This window comes from Chrysochloris asiatica, unplaced genomic scaffold (assembly GCF_000296735.1).
Source record: "Chrysochloris asiatica unplaced genomic scaffold, ChrAsi1.0 scaffold00076, whole genome shotgun sequence".
In the NCBI taxonomy this organism is placed as follows: domain Eukaryota; kingdom Metazoa; phylum Chordata; class Mammalia; order Afrosoricida; family Chrysochloridae; genus Chrysochloris; species Chrysochloris asiatica.
In genome coordinates, this window is record NW_006408594.1 from 2,601,238 (window position 1) to 2,621,031 (window position 19,794).

Below are 19,794 nucleotides of genomic sequence, written 5' to 3' on the forward strand. Positions count from 1 at the left end.
CTGGGAGACGAAGGGGTCACTGCATGTTGCTGGCTCTTGAGAGGAAAGTGGCATTTCTCCTGGGGAGGGGGCACCCAGGCCATGGGAACTGCCGGTAAACACCCAGGTGAGAAGCCGCTTGGGGAAGAGGGACCATGTGCCCCTTCTGCTCAAGGCTGGCCCCTGAATCTCACCTCAGATCTGAAGGCCCAGGAGCCCCGCCCTCTCCTGCCAGCCTCCACGCCCATGGGTCCTCCTGGGATGGCCCCCCCCACACTCTTGCGCCAGGGTGCCGTCTGTGCCCAAGGCTGAGCGTCATCTGTCAGAAATCAGTATGGCTGCTGGTCCCTGAGCTTAACTGGTGCTTGCTGACTTGGGCTGGGTGCCCCAGGGCTGGCGCCCTGGTCAGGGGGTCTCAGGCTCCAAGTGTGACGCAGGGCATGGCCCTCCCAGGCTTCCAAGGAAGGCAGCTCCTGGACCCTGTGGTACACTGGGTGGTACCTAAACAGTGGAGCTGAGGAGTCGGGGGCGGTGCGGGAGGAGGAGGAGAGGCTGCCGGGAATAGCTGTGGCTTATTAGCCGCCTGCACGACACCTGTTCTCTTCTTGGATCTGCTGTCGCCCAGGCAGGAAGGTGGGGGCTCAGAGACCCACAGATCTGGGTTCAGGTCCAGCCTGCCCTGCCTAACCTCTGTGTCTCAGTTGCCTCATCTGTAGAATGGGGATAATAATAGCACCTGCCTCACACGGAAGGTGTGTGCTCTGTTGTTACTATGCACCCTTGGGCCACTCGAGATGGGGTGCTGACACCTGGTTCCTCAGGACTGCTGAGAACCTAACCAGATGGGACTTGGGAGGGGCTGGTGCTAGCAGCACTGCAATGTATGTCCCTAAAAGAGTCATTCCTGTCAAGTTTGGCAGACCCCCGGCAGCATGACAGTCGTGCCCTCCTCCCCCGGCCTCGATCTCTGGGTCCTGTAGTATCTCACTTCCTGCCCCCACCAGGCCCACATCAGCTGCATCACCCTGACCTGCCTCCAGGGCCCTCACTGCTCACAGCCAGCGACCCAGTGAGCATTGCGGCCCAGTGGGAGCTGGAAAGGGAGGGACCTAGAAACACAGAGGACACCTTCGTCATCAACTGACTCAGTCTGTGAGAGACCACAGGCAGAAAGAATGGAGCCCTGTGAGTGCTTAGCTAGGGGAGAAGGGATGTGGGGCTCAGAGGAGGGGTCAGCTTGGCAGAGGAGGGGGTAGCCTAAACTAGGCCTTGGCATTTCTGAGGGAGGACAAGATGCTGGGTGGGAAGAAGGTTGCCAAGAAGGTAACCACCTGTGCAGAAAAGTGGGGAAGAAGCTTGTGAGGAGCTTGTGTCAAAGCAGAAGGTGAAGGGCTCACCATGGGAAGAGCAGCTCCCCTCTGGTGAGTGCCCCCAACAGGCACTGGGTTGCTGCCCTTAACGCCACAATCTCATGTCAGTCTCAACAGTCCCCAGGGTGGTAGTCACTGCCCCTTTTACAAATAAACTCGGGTTCCAGGGTCCATCTAGCCAGGACCAGACCCAGGCCTGCCAGCCTCCAGCTGCATCCATGGGTGGCCTTCTGTTTGTCTCCTACCCAGAGGACTGGACTCAGACGCCCAGCAGTGCCTCAGTGTGTCCACACGTAACAGTGTCGGTCCATCCATCCCAACCGCTCCCTGTGGGCCTCAGGCCACCCCCTACCCCACCTTAGCCACAGCAGCTCCCGAATTTCTCAGTGGAAGCCCAGCTCCTCTGTGGCCACTGGTCAGGGATCGATGGCTGTCCCCACAGTACCAACCGGGGCCCCTCTCTGATGTCAGAGCCTTGTGGAGGGAGTTCAGCAGCCCCCCCATCAGCCATCGGGAGGGCAAGTGACAGGCCTGTCCTTCCTGCATGCTCCAGCCTGAGGGAATGAAACATTGCCTTCCCCCAACTGGACTCCAGGGCCATAGGCTTCATCAAGGTGGGGAACAGAACGAGGGGGCACAAGGAAGTGGGCACGCTGCCTGTGGAGCGCCCAGTGGGGCCCCGAGACATCTTCTGGTGAATATTTAATGTTGTCTTGGAAGAGATGCAGAGAACTCCGGAACCTGGGCTCTCGGGAGGTGACACCTCAGGCTGTGGGGACCCCACCCCTTGGCAGGAGCCAGCAAACTGTGGAGCAAGACTTGGTTCCTCCCAACAGGCAAGAGGACTCCAGAGTCTCCAGATCCCCAGGATTGTGGGCGTTGGTAGAGGTTGAGCCCAAGCCACCACCCTGTTCTGTTTTCCTTTTGTCCTCACCATCTCGTATTTAAAGCATCCACCTCCCACAGCCAGCTGCTGTCTTCAGCCCATAGAAAGGAGGAACACAGAAGACGTGAATTAATAATACCCCAAACTGGTGCCCAAAATGTGCCAGGCACTGCACTAAGCGCTTTACAAACTATCCTGACGTCTACTCTCCTGGAAGTTAAGTGGCCATGGGCCCCATTTTCTGCCTTTCAGCGTTGTTGAGCCTCACGGAGTCGCTCCCCTTGGACCTGATTCCCAAGAAAAGTATGAAATTCAGACCCAGAGGGAGCCAGTCCGGAGAAGAACTTGGCTAAAGGGCTGACTCACAGCACAGCCTGCAGGGAACCCCTCTCCTGAGCCCCCTATTCCTGTGTCTAACGTGGGATACTAGCCCAGGGGCATCGGACCATGAAGGTATAAAGAAGCAAATGTGTAAAATGGGTCATGGCTCAATTACTTAAAGCATCTGCCAGTGGCATGTCAAAGCAGTTAAGAGACCAACTCGGTCTGGAGCAGGGCTGGCCTCAGGGGATAGATTTCAGTGTTGGCTGCGGACAAGGACTGGACTGCTGTCTGCTGTCCCTGGTGGTCCTTCCAGCCAGCGCTCAACAAGTATCCCAGGAGCCCCAGTGAAGTGGTGAGGGGCTGGGCCTTGTAAAGACGGGCCCTGTCCTTTGAGGGAGTGGCACACAGACTGGAAAAGGGGTTCCTAGAGGAACACTGCTCAGAAGGAGCCACAGGGAAGCTGGGTGGACATTCAGAAGACGAGGTCTGAGCAGGAGGCCCCAGCCAAGCCTCTTCCTCCTCCAGAAAGCCTTCCCTGATCTCCCTGGGGGAGTACAGAACCCCCTCCTCTGGAACATTTCTCCCCCACCCCGCACCAAGAGCTGTGCATTTTGGGAGTCTCTACTCTGATAGCGTAGTGGTTATGAATCAGGCTGCGAACCTTAAGGTCAGCAGTTCGACACCACCAATGGTTCCGCGGGAGAAAGATGAAGCTTTCTGCTCCTGTAAAGATTTACAGTCTCAGAAACCCTGTACAGGGTCCTCACTATGAGTCGGTTCTGACTCCACGGCACATAACAACAACAACAACAGCACCCGAGGGAGAAAGGTAGGGCAGTTGGCGTTCCAAAGCCTCCAGGCTTGGAAAGGCTGTGGGACAGTTCTTTCTGTCTTGTGGGGTCTCTATGAGTCAGAGTTCATTAACAGCAACTTTTTTTTAGTTGTTTTTGTTGTTTGTGTTTTAATAAGGCTTACCACAGGGTGGTGTATGCAGCTGGTTTTCAATAAATGCTTATTAAGTGAACACTTTTGAAATGCATTATTTATTCATCAAACCTTTCAGGCACATGCTCTTTTCTCAGGCATTCTTTGTATTGGGTTCTGCCGGGCATGGAGTCACGTTACCACCCCAAAGTCACTGCCATTAAGTCAATTCTGACTCAAAACCACCCCATAGAGCGTTTTCAAGGGTGTCCTGGTATGGTACTATAAGATAAGCACTCAACCTCAAGGTTGGTTTGAACCACAAGATGGGCAGTTCAAATTCACCAGCCGCTCCTCAGAAACCCTATACAAGGTGTCTATGGGTTGGAACCTACTTGACCATCCTTAATAGCAAAATCTTTATAGGAGCAGAACGCTTCATCTTTCTACCTCAGAGCGGCTGGTAGATTTGAACTATTGATCTTGCAGTTAGCAGTGCAGTGCTTATCCTACAGCGCCACCAGGAGGACGTAAGACAAAATGACATAATTGCCAACTCAAGGGGCTTGCAGTTAGACAAAGGAACCAACAGGGACAGCAGAGGTTTGAGGTGCCATCGTGGGAGGCCAGAAGTGGGAAAAGACTAGAAGAGGAACATGGTAGCCAGACTGTGGAGTTCTACACAAAGGGGAAACCAAGGCAGTGACCCGGTGCTGTCTGAGCACCCCCAACTCTGGGTCTCAGAGTGACGGATCAGCAGGAGGGGGTGGAGAATCTGTGTCATTCTGTCCCTGAGCGATCGATCAATCCAGAGTCCAGCCTGGCCTTCCCCTGGCCATTTGACCTCTTACCCCTACTCCCATCAGTACCCATAAAACTGCCTCCACTGAGCAATCCTGATCAAAGGGGGGGGGTGGGGATTGCAGAATAGAATTTCAAATTGTCATAAACTCTAGACTTTCTGGAGCCATGATGAGTGTCTGAACCTTGAAATTATTGCCCTGAAATCAACTTTAAACCTTTTATTGTCATTGTTAAGTGTCATTGAGTTGGTACCAACTCATAGTGACCCTCTGCACAACAGAACAAAACACTGCCCGGTCCTGAGCCAACCTCACAATCGTTGCTACGTTTGAGCCCATTGATGCTGCCACTTTGCCAATCCATCTTGCTGGGGGTCTTCCTCTTTTTATCTGACCCTCCACCTTACTAAACATGATGTCATTCTCCAGCGACTGGTCCCTCCTGACAATATGTCCAAAGTATGAGAGATGAAGTTTAGCCATCCTGGCCTCCAAGGAGCACTCTGGCTGCACTTCTTCCAAAATGAATCTATTGGTTCTTTAGGCAGCCCATGGCTCTTTCGATATTCTCCTCCAACACCATAACTCAAAAGCATCAATTCTTCTACGGTCTTCCTTATTCACTGGCCAGCTTTCACATGCATATGAGGTTATTGAAAATACCATGGCTTGGGTCAGGTTTACCTTAGTCCTTCAACACTTAAAAAATATCTTGTGTGGCAGATTTGCCTAATGCAATACGTTGTTTGATTTCTTGATTGCTGCTTCCACAAGTGTTGATGGTTGATCCAAGGAAATGAAGTCTTTGAAAACTTCCATCTTTTCTCCATTGATAAGAATGTTGTTTATTGGTCCAGTGGTGAGGATTTTTGTTTTCTTTACATTGAGATGCAATCCACACCAAAGGCTATGGTCTTTGATCTTCATCAGTAAATATTTTAAGTCCTCTTCACATTCAGCAAGCAAGGTTGTATCATCTGCATATCGCTGGTTGTTAATGAGTCTTCCTCCAATCATGATGCCACGTTTTTCTTCATATAACCCAGCATCTCGGATTATTTGCTCAGCATACAGGTTGAATAAGTATGGTGAAAGAATACAACCCTGTCTCACACCTTTCCTAATTTTAAATCATTCAGTGTTCCCATGTTCTGTTCAAACAACTGCCTTTTGGTCCATGTACAGATTCCTCATGAGCACAATCAAGTGTTCCGGAATACTCACACTTCGCAATGTTGTCCATAGCTTGTCATGACACATACAATCGAAAGCCTTGTCCTGACACACGAATAAGTCACAGGTAAACATCTTTCTGATACTCTCTGCTTTCACCAAGATCCATCGGACATCAGCAATGATATCTCTCATTCCATGGCTCGTCTGAATCCAGCTTGAACCTCTGGAAGTTCTCTGTCAATGTATGTTTGCAGCCATTTCTGTTTTACCCTTAGTAAAACTTTACTTGTTTGTGATATCAAAAAGATTGTCCAATGATTTTCGCATTCTGTTGGGTCACCTCTCTTTGGAATCTGCACAGATCTCTTCCAATCAGTTGGCCAGATAGTTGTCTTCCATATTTCTTGGCATAGATGAGTGAGTGCCTCTAGTGCTGCCTCACTTTGTTTAAAGTTAAACTTTAAAACCAAATAATTGTTGTTGTTGAGTGTATGGAGTCCGTTCCAACTCATAGTGACCCTGTATAAGGTTTCCAAGAAGTGGCTGTTGAGCTTGACCCGCTGACCTTACAGTTCAAACTGACCTCGCAGTCTAGCACATTAAACCACTTAGTTTAGCTTAGTTAGTAAACCGGGTTGACGCTGAGCATCGTGTTCTTTCAAGATCTCTCCCTATGGGATTAAACAGACAACGGCATCTCTGAAAGATGAAGCAGAGACCTGAGGGGTGGTGAGTGCTCACGGGGTGATGGTGGGGGATCATCTCAAAGGCTGTCATCCACGTCACTCAATGGTACATGCACGAACTGTTGACTATGTATGTTTTGCTGTGTATATTCTTAACAGCAAAATACATAAAACTGTGAAAATAAAAATGCCTCCACCTCGTCGGGCCTCCACTGAAGCCCCAGGGCCTTGGGCACCCTTGGACTCATCTCTGGAGACCCCTACAGATAGCCTGCCCTCTTGACCCAGCAGGCTGGCTGCCTCCAGCCGATGCCACCTCTTTCTAACTGTCCTGAAAGCCAGAGGGGAGCAGCAGCCATAGCAATGTCTGTCCAACGTCAGCTCTGAGGGCTTCCCGCTGCTTCCAGCTCCCGGAGTCTGTCCCAGCACCCTGGAGTCTGTCTCAGCACCTCCGAGTCTATATAGCACCCCGGGCTCTGTCTCAATACCCTGGATTCTATCTCAGCACCCCACTGTGCGCTGACTCTGGACCTCACCCTCTTGTTGGACCTTTCCTGCTGCCCTGGCCACAACCGGGGTAACCACACCTGACCCGCACAATGTAACCACCCCCAGAGTCACTCAGCAAGAAGATATGGGGGCTCCAGGAGCAGAGAGGGGACTATCCACCAAAGCCAGAAGGGTCCGGGCTAGCCCTGTCTCTGCTCACACACATGTAAAGCAGGCCCCTGGGGGAAGAGAGCAAGATCTTCCAGGTCAGCCCCCCCCACCCCCCAAGAAGTTCAGGCTGACAACTTCGAGAGGCGTGAATGATCTAATGTAGTGGGCCAGACCCCAGGAGAAGCCAGAGACCACACCTCTCAGGACCTCCCCACTGCAAAGTTCCAAACCAGGGTCTCCAGAATGCATGCATTTGTGGTGTTGGAGGAGAATATTCAAAGTACCATGGGTTGCCAAAAGGACAAACAGTCTGTGTTGGAAGAAGTACAGCCAAAGTGCTCCTTGGAGGCCAGAATGGCCAGACTTCATCTCTCATACAACAGACATATTGTCAGGAGGTTCCTGGAGAAGGACATCATCATGCTTGGTAAAGCGGAGGGTCAGCGAAAAAGAGGGAGACCCCCAACGAGATGAATTAGAACCATAACAGCAGGAATGGGCTCAAGCGTAGCAAAGATTGTGGGCAGTGTTTCATTCTGTTGTGCATAAGGTCACTATGAGTTGGAGCTGACTCAACAGCACCTAACAACAATACAGGAGGATGGGAGCTCAGCTGGGTTCTTCATCTGCTCTGGGCACCTCAGCCTAGGGGGACCCCCATTCTTTTCCCACTCCCTCCATCTCTCTCGAGGGAGAGTCTGGGCCACTGGGCTCTAGATGGCTGGATGCTGCCAGTCTCTTCCCTGGCAGGGGGCTTGGCTGCAAACCCAGCTAGCAGATGAGTTCTAAACTCCCATGGGCTGAGGGTGCGGGGGAAGGAGAGAGTGTCATTCAATCTGAGCCGGGAAGAGTGGGTGGGACTTCCTTAAACATCAGGGATGAGGAAGGGAACAAGGCATTGCAGCTGGAAGAGTTGCAGGTAAGTGGAGCTGAAGTGGGAGGGGGGCTGGATGAGGAACACACGTGGCATTTGTTGGGCATCAAGGAGCTATAGACGACTCCTTGCAGGATAGTGAAGGCAGGGGGCTGAGGGCAGATAGCCAGAGTCAGCAACAGCTCAGTTCATCAGGGATTCTGGGGTGTGACCCATGGGTGCCGTAGCTGCCACCTCAGCCCCTCTACTCTGTAAAGGGTTGTTGAAAAAGAGGAAGACCCCCAATGAGATGGATTGGCATAGTGGCAGCACCAATGGGCTCCAACATAACAATAATTGTGAGGATGGCACAGGACTGGACAGTGTGCCGTTCTGTCGTCACAGAGTCACAATGAATGGACTGGCTGGATGACACCTAACACCAACACCCAGCTCCTGCCCCATCTTCCCGACAGTTACCTGATCCCTTGTCACTCCCCAACTTAATACCGCCCACCGGCTTCCCCACTGCCCTAGGTTAAAGCCCAGCTCAGTCAGCCCCACACCTCTCAGCAGACTCAGCTGCCTGGCCATCAGAGCCAGCTCTAACCCTTAGGGTCCCAGGCTCAGTAAGGACCAGGTCAGGTTGGCAGAGCTCCAGGACCTCTATCCCACCTGACTCTGTTTCCACTGGAATGACATCCACTTTGTCCCCTTTCTCCAGCACGACCCACCGGGACCTGCCCTGGTAAAGGAGATGGTCACCAAGACACCTGAGATGACCACTTCAGTGCTCCCTGACCACACTCCTACTCCCCACCCCATCGTCCTCAGCTTCATCTCTGCCTTGTGGCCAAGAAGTCTGGGGGAACCCAGGTGAAGCTGATCATGTCATTTGTGCCCCAACCATGAGCAGAATTTCTGCAAATCTGGAAGAGGTCGTCCTGGGGGCGGGGGGTGTAGGACCTCCCAACAGGGTCACAGGCTGGCTGCTGTCCATACATCCCCAAGTCAGCCAGCCCATCTTTGGGTCCTATCTGTGTCCCAAAGACCCCACTTTGTGGCAAGCTCCAGGCTCACTGCAGCCCTGCCCATCCAGGTAATATGATCCTACAACCCAGTTATGGTACCCACCACTTTGCTTCAAGATGAACTCCAAACTCATCCTCAAAGCTGGAACCCTGAGAGCGGTGTGTCTCACTGAGGTTGTGGTGTGGGGGCGCCCTCTTGTGGTCAGGAGTGGGCATAACATGGCTCACCAAAGACTGTTGATCCAGGGTGGGCTCCAGGGCGCTAGACTGAGGATGGGAGGACACTGGTCCCATCCTTCTCTTAGGCTTAGTGGCGCAACAGGCGAAAATGGAATAGTGGCTTTGAGTCAGTCAGATTCGGCTTCCTTCTGCTCTTCATTACTAACATTTATTGAGCGCCTACTGTGTGCCTTGCCTCTGTAGGTATTGAGGCTGCAAACATTAAGGGAGCAGGCAGGGTCCCCAACATCAGCGATGGTGTAGTTTAGTCAGGCTCCAGAGTCCCCACTGTGCTGAGTCCCCTTCTCCCTTCTGTAGTATTGACTGCCCAATGTTCCCACCTCCAGGGTGTCCATGCAGCTGAAAGCCAAGGGCTGATCACCCATCTGCTTCTTCCTCCACCCACCCCCCTCCCACCACCGCTCCCTTTTCCAGAGGGTGACTTCAAAGGGTCTAGGCTGGACACCCAAATCCAGAGACCTTCTAGCTCCCATCTCACCAGGGGGCTTCTCTCTGGAAGACCACTGCAGGGCTGACCCCCTTATATCTCACTAGCCACAGGGAAGGGTCAAGTTCATGGAATTAGATTGGAGAGCTTTTTATAAAATAAGGATCCTTTCACTGAACAAGGAAACACTACAAATTTACCTCTGAAGACCCTCTGGACTCTTCACGTTGAAGGCAGCTTAAAGCAGGACAGATCTGGGCCGCTTGGAGAGGCAGACACTCTCCCCTCCATTGTCCCCAGCTAAGATGGACCAGCTAAGCCCCCAGAGGAATGAATTGTTGTTGTTGTTAGGTGCTGTAGGGTCGGGACCTACTCATAGTAGCCTTGTGTACAACAGAACGAAACACAGCCTGGTTCTGCGCCATCCTCACAATTGTTGTTATGGTTAAGCCCATTGATGTGCCAAACCATCCTGTTGGGGTCCTTCTTCTTCTCTGACCCTCCAATTTACCAAACATGATGACCTCCTCCAGGGTGGTTAGGTGTTAGGTGCCTCCTAACAATGTGTCCAAAATAATGAGAGACAAAGTCTGGCCATCCTGGCTTCTAAGGAGCATTCTGGCTGTACTTTTTCCAACACAGATTTGTTTGTTCTTTTGGCAGTACATGATACTTTTAATATTCTCCTCCAAAATCATAACTCAAATGCATCATTTCTACGATCTTCCTTGTTCATTGCCCAACTTTCAATACATTCATATGAGGTTATTGAAAAATACCATGGCTTGGGTCAGGTGCACCTTAGGCCTCAGACTGCAATCTTTGTTCTTGAACATTTTAAAGAGGTCTTGTGCAGCAAATTTGTCCAATGCAACACGTCATTTGATTTCTTGACTGCTGCTTCCGTGAGTGTTAATGGTTGATTCAAGCAAAATGAAATCTTTGTCAACTTCAATCTTTTCTCCATTTATCTGGATGTTATTTATTGGTCCAGTGGTGAGCAGTTTTGTTTTCTTTACAAAAGAGGAGATCCTGCTCCTTCTCAGCCTCCCCTTGCCCCCCCTCCCAGGGCTTCTTCCAAAAAACAAGAAAGGAGACCCTGGCACCTCTCCACTGTGGCTGGGACAGTCACCTCAAGAGACAGAAGACCCTCTGCCCCTGCAAGCCTCAGCCTCTCTGGGAAGGGATCCTTGTCCTACTCCACTCCCACACAGCCCCAAAACCAATCTCAATAATGTTCCTCCACAGCTACTCACACATCTCTGGCTGCACCCGTGAGTCTGGGAGAGAAAGTAAACACAGAGAGGTTAAGTCACCTGCCCGTAGCACACAGGAAATGAGGCAAAGCAGAGCAGTGGGTCCAGAGTGGACTCATAGTCCAGTGCTCTTCAGGGACCCCAGGACTGCTTTTCTGGAACCTTCATTCCCTTTTAGCGAGGCCTGCCTGAGGACCATTTCTGGAAGGATACCGACAGGATGAAAGGGAGTGAGTTTTCTACTGTGTGACTCAGGACCTGCTCTCTCATTCCATCCTTACAACATTCCCTCAAGATGGACACTGTCGTCCACATGAATAGGTGAAAAAAGGGAGGCCCAGGCAGACAGAGCTTTGCCCACACAGCATTCTGTCCCTGGGGCTGGCACTGTAGGATAAGCACTGGACTGCTAAACACAAGGTTGGCAGTTCAAACCCACCAGTTGCTCCTTGGAAGCCCTAACATGGTCACTATGAGTTGTAACTGACTTGACAGTGCTTCCCAACATGAGTTATATGATGTTCTCCAAAAGATATCTGGACCTATGAATGTGGCCTGCTTTGGAAACAGGGTCTTTGCCAATGAAACAAGTTAGCACGATGTCATCCTGCAGAAGGATGGGTCCTCCTAGTCCGATATAACTTGCGTCCTTATGAAGAGGTGAGGCATAGACCAACAAGAGTAGTCATGTGACCAGGGAGGCAGAGATTGGCGTTGCTCCAAACCAAGGATCACCTGAGGTACCGGAAGCCAGAAGAGACCAGGCAGAAACCTCCCCGAAAGACTTTAGAGGGAGGAGGGCCCTGCAGATACTTGGATTTCAGACTTCAGGCCTCCCGAACTGGCATGGTATAGATTAAGCCACCCACTTTAGGACATTTGTTATGGTAGCTCTAGGTGACAAATTCCAGGAAGCCTGGTGGCACAGTTGCTAACCAGAAGGTCAGGGTTTGAAACCATTAGCATCTCCGTGGAAGAAAGCTCTGGTGGTCTGTTCCCATAAAGCTCTCACATAGCGACCCTGTGGCAGGGTTTCCAAGGAGTGGCTGGTGAGTTTTGAACTGCTAACCTTGTGATTCAAACTGACTTTGTGGTCCAGTGCTTATCCTACAATGCCACACCAGAACTACCCCATAAAGACTGTTGTTGTTGTTAAGTGCTGTTGAGTCGTTTCCAACCCATAGTGACCCTATATGGGGTTCCCAAGGAGCGACTGGTGAGCTTGAACTGCCACCTTTGCAACTCAAACCAACTTTTCAGACCAGTGCATTAACCCACAGTGCCACACCAGGACTCTCCGTAAAGATTACAGCCTAAGAAACCCTATGGGGCAGTTCAGCTCTAATCTATTTATTGTTAAGTACCATGGAGTCGGTTCCGACCCATAGTGACCCTGCACAGGGTTTCCGAGACTGTAAATCTTTACAGGAGCAGAAAGTGTCATCTTTCTTCCTCGGAATGGCTAGTAGTTTCGAACCGCGGACCTTGAGGTTAGCAGCCCGATTCGTAACCACTACGCTACCAGAGCCTGATCTATAGGCAGCACTTATCTACAGAAAATCATTGTAACTTGTTAAATAAACTCTCCCAGCTGGCGCTAAAAACCTCCTTCTCCACTCCACTATGCTCTGGTAGCATAGTGGTTACGAATCGGGCTGCGAACCTTAAGGTCAGCGGTTCGAAACTACCAGCTGCTCCGCGGGAGAAAGATGAGGCTTTCTACTCCCATAAAGATTTACACCCTCGGAAACCCTGTACAGGGTCGCTATGGGTGGGAACCGACTCGAGGGCACTTAACAACAACAACAACCACCCCACCTCACCGCACCCAGGTGGCACCCAGGGCACCCACCATAGGATCCACACCCTATAGACATCTCTGCCTATATGGTCACTAAGAGCCCTGGTGGCCATGTAGAATAAGCACTGGACTGCTAACCGCAGGTCAGCATTTCAAAACCACCAACCGCTCTGAAGGAGAAAGATGAGGCTTTCTGTTCCCGTAAAGATTCACAGCCTCAGAAATGAGTCGGGATCAAGCCAATGGCAGCGGAACTGACGCCCCAGAACACTGAAGACAAATATACTGCAGTACCCACCTCCAACCAGCAGGGCGGCTCCTCTGGCCTAGCGCCAGACTAGGGCCTTGGCCTCCCAGGCATCTTTCTTTCCATCAGCTGGGCACTGGGCTAAAGGGCCCCTGCCCCTAAGAAGAGCTTTTCTGTGTAAGACTGGCCAAAAAACAAGAAATGTCCACCCATTTCTACTTCTTCCCTGGCCAGGCCTAAGGCACCTCTGGAGCATAGACAGGTTTTCATACCCCTGGTTTTCCTGCCTTAACCCTGGATTTTGGGGCGGGGTGCAAATTCTCTCCCAACCTTAGTTCAGATCCTGGGAACCATGAAGGGTGTGCAGAAAGGATACCTGCTTTGTGGTCTGTCTTCCCAGGTTACCACATGATTACCTGGGCAACCTCTCGAGTTCGGCTTCCTACAAACAGTGCGAACCAGCCAACATCTTTGAGGGACAAGATTTTCAGGAGCTAATAGGTGCTAGAAAAACGCCCTACACAGGGCCTGACATGAAGTTGACACTAAAGAAATGCAGGTTTCCTTCTCTTTCCCATCTTCTGAGGCAGGATCCTGGATTGCTGGAGGGCCTCTGCCAGCCATGGGCCACCCACATGCTCACTGTCATCGACTTAGTTCCCACTCCAGAGGGTGAATATTGCCAAGCAGATTTAAGACATAGCTACTGACTGTGTGGATCATGACAAGCTATGGACAACATGCTATAAGTATTCCAGAACATATAACTGTGCTCATGAGGAACCTGTACATGGACCAAGAGGCATTGTTTGAATAGCACATGGGAACACTGAATGGTTTAAAATTAGGAAAGGTGTGAGACAGGGTTTCATTCTTTCATCATACTTGTTCAACTTGTATGCTGAGCAAATAATCCAAGAAGCTGGGTTATATGAAGAGAAACATGGCATCAGGATTGGAGGAAGACTCATTAACGACCTGTGATATGCAGATGATACAACCATACTTACTGACGAAGATCAAAGAGCACAGCCTTCGGTATGGATTGCATCTCAATGTAAAGAAAACAAAAGTCCTCACCACTGGACAATAAGCAACAGTCTTATCAATGGAGAAAAGATTGATGTTGTCAAGGACTTCATTCTTTTTAGATCAACTATCAACACTCATGGAAGCAGCAGTCAAGAAATCAAACGACGTATTGCATTAGGCAAATCTGCTGCACAAGACCTTTTTAAAGTGTTGAAGCGCAAAGATGTCAGCTTGAGGACTAAGGTGCACCTGACCCAAGCCATGGTATTTTCAGTAAACTCATATGCATGTGAAAGCTGGACAGTGAATAAGGAAGACTGTAGAAGAATTGATGCATTTGAGTTATGGTGTTGGAGGAGAATATTGAAAGTGCCATGGGCTGCCAAATGAACCAACAGAGCTGTGTTGGAAGAAGTGCAGCCAGAATGCTCCTTAGAGGCCAGAATGGCCAAACTTCATCTCTCATACTTTGGACATATTTTCAGGAGGGACCAGTCACTGGAGAAGGATATCATGTTTAGTAAGGTGGAGGGTCAGAGAAAAAGAGGCAGACCCCTAGCGAGATGGATTGGCACAGTGGCAAATCAATGGGCTTAAACATAGCAATGATACTGAGGTTGGCCCAGGACCAAGTAGTGTTTCATTCTGTTGTGCATAGAATCACTATGAGTCAACTGGATGGTACCTAACAACAACTGACGTTAAGCTGTACAGAACCTTCTTCCCCTCCCCCAGATGAGCCCACCACACCTGGGTCCCCAGCCTGGGGTGGCAGATAAGTCCAGAACTCTCCTCCTCACCCTGAGACCCTCCCTCCTCCTCTCTCCTGCACATCCACCACCGGGCATCCCAGGATCACAGTGCACGTGGTCCCCGAGATGACTCTCATGCTGGCCGTCTCTGGTGGGCACAGTACCAATGACTGTGGTGGCAAAGTCATGAAGTTCCATGAAGGGACCGGGCTCCCAGAAGGCTTTGTGGGGGAGATACCATGTTCACTAAGATGTGAAAGATCTGGGAGTGTGAGTAACTGCGTTGTGAGTGAGGAGAGTCCTCCCTCTGTGGAGTCACACAAGGTGTCCTTAAGTTAGTCATCAGTGAGTTGTGGCCTTTGTGAAAGGCTGTCCACCAGGGATGCTCGTTAGGGACTCGGTGTCCATGGTTTTTATTGGGGGATGGTCACTAGGTACCCCCTCTGCCTTGCATGTACCCAAGAAAGGGTACTCCCAGAAAGAAAGCAGGTGTTCAACAGGAACTGCATTGTTTGTGCAGTTTGGGCACAATGAGCCAGTATTCTCTGCTCTGGGAATGGTGGGGACCCTCCTGCAATCTACGTTTCCAGACACCAGCCCAGAGCCCTTTACCTCAAGCCCACTGTTCCTGCTTCACTGCAGTGAGGGTGTAGCTGTGATATGGGAGGCCAAGAAGTTGGAAGGGAAGAAAGAGACCAAGTCATGGGGGCTTAGAGACCAGGCTTGGACTGGATGGTCAGGGTGATGGGGACAGGCTATAGTTGGAATCAGGTAACCAGGTCCAGCTTCTGCTTAAGGAAGGCCTCTCTGGGGAGGCCAGGGCAGGGGCAGGTGGGGGAAAGCAGGCAGCTGGGGAGCTGTAGATATCATCCAAAGAGTCTAGAATTGAATCAGGGATGGTGGAAAAGACAGCAGCCTAGTGAGAAGGTCCCAGGGGGACAGGAGGTTAGCTGGCTGAAGAAAAGGATGGGACACTGCTCTGAGAGGGTCCCCAGGGGAATGGTTGGAGCCTAGGAAGAGAGGCATGGGTGCAGAGGGGGTTCAGCAGGAGAACTCTTGTCATCCATACAGAAGACCTGGGTTCGATTCCTGACAATCCACCAGCTGTCAGTGAAGGACTGCACATTGCTGTGATGCTGCACAGGCCACGGCAGCACTTCCAGACTAAGAAGACCAGAAAGAAAGGCCTGGTGTCTACTTCAGAAAATCAGCCAATGAAAACCCTATGGATCTGCCACCGATGATGCAGATGACACCGAACCAAGCAGCCCCAGTGTGTCAGTGGCAATTAACAACAGGGAGATCGGCCAAAGGGAGTGCAGAGTCCAAGGAGGTAGGAGGGAGGCTGGCAGTGGAACTGGGAGGGGAAAAGTGGGACTTGGTTGTGAGGGGCCTGGGGCTGACCGACCGGGAGTAGCCAGAAGAGGAAGACCTGAATTGCTTGAATTATGAACATCTGCAGTCACCTTCATTATAAGAGCAAACTGCTCAGAATTAAACAAAGGATAGCAGAGAGAATGTGCAGGAAAGGAAGAGAAAGCAGAGTCTAGAACAGTCCAGCCTCAAAGGAGACAAAGGTGAGCCTGGGTGCAAAGAAATCTAGTTAGCCAGCACAGGAGTGAGGTGTCAGCTATTCATAATCTGTTGTGTCCTGCCCAGACACACACAGAGAGACATACATGCAGATACACACATACAGATACACAGATACACACACAGACACACAGAGAGACACACAGATACACATACATACTCACAGACATGCACACAAACACACACAGAGACACATAAGACAAGCACAGAGACCCTACTTACATACAGAGATATACACAGACACTCACATACCTAACCCGGGCAGCCCCTCTGTGTAGCCCCGGGTGGGTGTGGAGTCCTGGCAGCTGGATAGGCTCAGGCAAGACACCCAGAGCAAACGGAAGCAGCTACTTTCAACAGGGACGTCTGAGCTGGGATGTAAACTTGGAAGAGATCGTGAGGCCCAGCACTCCCCCACTGAGATTCAGAGAGGCAGTGACTCTTGGTAGCAAACCAAGTCTATGGTCTATGCGGTTCACTCTTCTTTTATGCAGACACACAACTGCTAGAGATGAGTCTCTTTTGGACAGCGGAGGGGCAGCCCCAGTCCCATCCCTCAGCTGACCCTGCCCCACCCCTGCGCTATAGCATCAAGACAGAAATCTTCTCTCACCTGCAGCTCCTGGTTGCCAGGTATTATGGATGAACGACGAATACAGGAGCCTCTGACCACCTGGAGGCCCCAGGTCGCAGCTGCTGGACCAGAGGAGGTGTTGACCCAGAGGGCTGATTAAATGCTCTTCAGCTCAACCGCACCCAAGACCTGTGTGTGCACCAAGACCAGCAACCCAGATTCCCTGAAACTTGAAGGGCCCTGACTAGCCGGACAGACCTCGGAAGGAACAACAGCAGAGAAGGAAAGGAGATGAGGGAGAACAACAGAGTGTCCTCAGGCTGACACCCAGCCAATGGGCAGGCTGCCAGGCTGAGGCCAGGACAACCCCAACTTACCACCTCATCTGTCCCCACTTGGTGGGGGAGGGGAGCATGCCAGTGAGTCTGCACCTGCAGGTAGGAAGATGAAGGCTGCAGTGGGGGAGTGCACGGCTCACTTGGAGAGGAAGACCACCAAGGAATGGTGGTTGGGGTCTGAGCTGAGGGAAGGCTTGAATTGTACGAAGTCATATCAGGCTAGTCACAAGACATGGGTAAAGGTTTCAGAAACAAGGCTGGGATAAGGCTCCACAGGCCTGGGAGAACGGGCAACTTTGTTACAAACCAAGCATTGTGTCTGCTCCTTTGTCCCCTGTCTGCTCAGGACATTCCTCTTTGCCCTTCAGGACACTTTCTCTGGCAGCTTCCTGGAGGGTCCCCAAGTCTGGGTTAGACTTTGTGGTGTTATGGATGGAAATGTGTCCCCACAGAAGATCTGTTGTTGTCCTAACCCAGACTTGTGAAGATGACCTTGTTGAAAAATAAGATCTTGGAGAATGTTAGCCATTAACAAGAAGTCAGAGTGGAGCCGGTGGGTCCTAATCCAGGACAAGTGGCAGCCTGATCACAGAGACACTCAGAGAGACCGTCATGGGAAGATGGAGGCAGAGATTGCAGGGATCTGCTCTGGTAACATAGTGGATTACGAGCTGAACTGTTAACCACAAGGTCAGCAGTTTGAATCTACCAACTGTTCCTAGGGAGACAGATGAGGCTTTCTGCTCCCGTAAAGATTTACAGCCTCAGAACCCTATGCAGGGTCACTATGGGTCGGAACCAACTCAACAGCACTTAACAACAAACAAGCCAAGAGGTCGCTGACCATCACCAGAGGCTGGAACAGAGGTGCCTTCAGAGCCTCAGAAGAATCCACACACCTGACATTGGTGTTAGGGGTCCTAGCTTCCAGAACTGTGATAGCCAAGATAAAGCCACTGCCATCAAATCAATGGCGACCCTCTACAGGGTTTCTGAAGGACCTCTGGTAGCATAGTGGTTACAAATCGGTCTGTGAACCTCAAAGTCAGCAGTTCGAAACTACCAGCTGTTCCGCAGGAGAAAGATGAGGCTTTCTGCTCCCGTAAAGATTTATAGCCTCGGAAACCCTATTCAGAATCGCTATGGGTCGGAACCGACTCAACGGCACATAACAACAACAACAATAGGGTTTCTGACTCTGGGAGTAGACAGCCTCATTCATCTTTCTCCCTCAGAACAGCTGGTGTGTTTGAACTGCCGACCTTACAGTTAGCAATCAGCAGTTCAGTGATTATCGTACAGTTATACATTAATCCATTTCTATACTTATGAAAGCACTCAAGTTTGTGTACTTTGTGATGGCACTGATAGGAATCGCACGCAGGCAGGCCGCCTTCTCCACTGAGCACAGCCAGGGAAATCCTGCAAAGCCAGCCCAGTTTCTGACCCCCAGAGCTCTCATCGCTGACCTTGACCTCCTTTCTGAGTACATAACAGGTCAGACCATTCCACACCCAGTCCCAAGATCCTGGCTGGTCAGGCACTGTGCTAGGCTGGGCTTCCAGGTTGATGTGTTGCGATAAGTTGACCCAAGTGCCAGGCCCAGGTACCAGTACCAATCCCGGCTTAAGTCAATTCCAACTCATGGTGGCCCATGGGTGCCAGAAGAGAACTGTACTCTATAGAATTTTCTTTTTTGTTATGATGATGATTGTGCTTTTAATTTTTTCTATTTTGTTGTCGAGAATGTGCACAGCAACACATGCACATACTCAACTGTTGTTGCATTTCAGAGTACAGTTTGTATGAGTCAGTGACACTAACTACGTTCATCAGGTTGTTCAACCTCCCTCACTCTCTTCTTCTGATGCATAGGGTTTTCAATGACTTATTTTGTAGAAGAGTACCAGGACTTTCTTCCCAGGTACCTCTGGATAGATTCAAACCTACAAATGTACTGTTAGCAGCTGAGCATGTCAACTGTTTGCACCACCCAGGGACACCTAGACCCATCTTGTTATTGTTGTTGTTAAGGGTCTTCTAGTCAGTTCCAACTCATAGCGACCCTGTATACGATTTCTGGAGAGTTGCAGGTGGGTTAGAATCATCGACCTTGAGATTAGTAGTCCAGTGCTGACCCTACAGCACCACACCAAACCCATCTGATATCCTTGTGATATCCTGTAGGCTATGGGCAAATATTACTGAGGAAAATCAAAGGCCACAGCTTTGGTATGGATTGCATCTCAATGCAAAGAAAACAAAAATTCTCACCACTGGACCAACAAATAACATCATGATAAATGAAGAAAAGATTGAAGTTGTCAAAGACTTCAATTTGTCAAAGACAAGATTCAAGTTGTCAAAGACATCAACACTCATGGAAGCAGCAGTCAAGAAATCAAATGACATGTTGCATAAGACCTCTTTATAGTGTGCAAGAGCAAAGAAGTCAGTTTGAGGACTAAGGTACGCCTGATCCAAGTCATGGTATTTTTCAATAATCTCATATGCATGTGAAAATTAAACAGTGAATAAGGAAGACTGTAGAAGAATTGATGCATTTAAGTTATGGTGTTGGAGGAGAATGTTGAAAGTACCATGGACTGCCAAAAGAACAAACAAATCTGTGTTGGAAGAAGTACAGCCAGAATGTTCTGTGGAAGCCAGGATGGCCAGACTTCATCTCTCAAACTTCAGCCATATTGTCAGGTGGGATCGATCCCTAGAGAAGCATATCATGTTTGGTAAAATGGAAAGTCTGAGAAAAAGAGAAAGATGCCCAATTAGATGGACTGGCACAGTGGCAACAGCAATGGGCTCAAATGTAGCAACAACTGTA